This window comes from Phalaenopsis equestris, unplaced genomic scaffold (genome assembly GCF_001263595.1).
Source record: "Phalaenopsis equestris unplaced genomic scaffold, ASM126359v1 Scaffold000492, whole genome shotgun sequence".
In the NCBI taxonomy this organism is placed as follows: domain Eukaryota; kingdom Viridiplantae; phylum Streptophyta; class Magnoliopsida; order Asparagales; family Orchidaceae; genus Phalaenopsis; species Phalaenopsis equestris.
This window is the reverse complement of record NW_018164932.1, coordinates 38302-40346: the sequence shown is the minus strand read 5'-3', so window position 1 is coordinate 40346 and position 2045 is coordinate 38302.

Genomic DNA, 2045 nt, shown 5'->3' with positions numbered 1-2045 from the left:
ATGCTTAAATTACCTTGAAAAAGTTTTAGAGTTATGCGAAAGAACTGATTTAGTTCTGAATTGGGAGAAATGTCAATTTTTGGTTGCAGGAGGAATTGTGTTAGGGCATAAAATTTCAGAAAATGGTATGGAAGAAGACACTACAAAAATTTAAGTTATATCTAAACTAACACCTCCTACTAATGTAAGAGAAGTTAGGAGTTTTCTTGGACATGTTGGTTTTTACATGCATTTTATTAAAGATTTCTCAAAAGTTACTAAACTTCTATGCCAACTTTTAGAAAAGGACAAGAAATTTGAATTCACTGAACATTGTTTAAATGCCTTTAAGTTATTAAAGAAAAAATTAATCACAACCCCTATTATAGTTTCACCTAACTAGAAGAAACCATTTGAACTGATGTGTGATGCTAGTGATTATGCTAATTGAGCTGTTCTTAGACAAAAGTTTGAAAAGATTTTTAAGGTTATATACTACGCTAGTAAAACTCTTAATGATACATAAATTAACTATACTGTTCCTGAAAAAGAGTTACTAACTATTGTGTATGCTTTAGACAAATTTAGATCTTATTTAATTGGGACTAATTGTGTTGTGCACACTGATCATTCTGTTATTAAATATCTGATGCAAAAAAGGATGTCAAACCAAGGTTAATTAGATGAATACATTTGATGTAAGAATTTGATCTTGTGGTTATTGATAGAAAGGGAACTGATAATCAAATTGTTGATCATTTGTCGAGATTAGAAAACCATGAATTATCTGACACCGATAAAGGCCTATGAATTGAAAAAATTAAGAAATGAATCTTATGATAACGATGGAATTTATAAAGAAAAATTAAACTTATGGCATGATCAGAAGATTAACCAAAAGAACTTTGAACCAGAACAAGAAGTTTTGCTTTACAATACTAGGATGAAATTATTTCCTGGAAAATTGAAGTCTCGTTGGTTAGGGCCATTTACTGTGACTCAAGTTTATACTTACGGAGCTATTGAAATTGAAGATCAACAAATGGGAAATAGATTTAAAGTAAATGGAAAGAGATTAAAACCATATTATGAGGGTAAAAGATCAAATATTAAAGAGGTTTTAATGATTAGTCAATCTGAATGACACCTGAATAGGTCGGGTTGACGACGTTAAACCAAGCGCTTTAAGGGAGGCAACCCATATTTATCTTTACTTTATTCACAATTATAGTAGTTTTTATTTGAGATTATTGCTAGTTTATGGTAGTATTAAGCTCTACTACTCTTATTTACCCTTAAAATATCTTTAAAATTGGAAAAAAGTGAACCGCATTCAGACCAGAGCTTAACTGTGAAAATTTTGCCTTGGGCGCCGACGGCGCCGACGGCAGGTTTTTTCCCTAGAGTCCAGTCAAAATTAATACAGAGGCGCGCTGACGGCGCCATCGAGGCCGCCGGCGGTGAGACCGGTGAGATGACGGTTTCTTGTGTTCGAGTGGTGGTTTTTGACAGTTTTTGGGCGGGAATAGTCTTTTTAAAATTAAAAATTCGAATTCTAATTCATTTTTTCCATCAAAAAATGAAGTGAAACTCTACCAATTTCATTCATATGGCATCTAATTCCCCTAATAATCCCAGAATGCGAGTTTTCAATCCGTGAAAGTTTATTGGTGCGGAAGCACAGCGAATCTTCAACAAGTTGCTGACGAAGAAAAGATTAATCAAAGAAAGAGGATTTGTGAATCACAGATTGAATAATCCCACGATGAATATTTAAGAAACGATAGTGCGGCGAAGATGGGAAGTGTTATTGGTGGTTCCAGTGATAAAAGAGTTTTATGCAAATTTGCATGGAATCAACCAAGGAGTTGTTTATGTGCGAGGGAGATGGATCACTTTCACTCCAGCACGGATCAACAAATTATATATGATAAAGAATGTTCATGTCTGCCACTATTCCAATTTCGTCCCAATAAGAAACCAGATGAATGAAATTTACCAGTATTTAATGGACGAAACTGACGATTGGGAAATGAGAGAGAACAAGAATGTTAGTTTTCCTACAA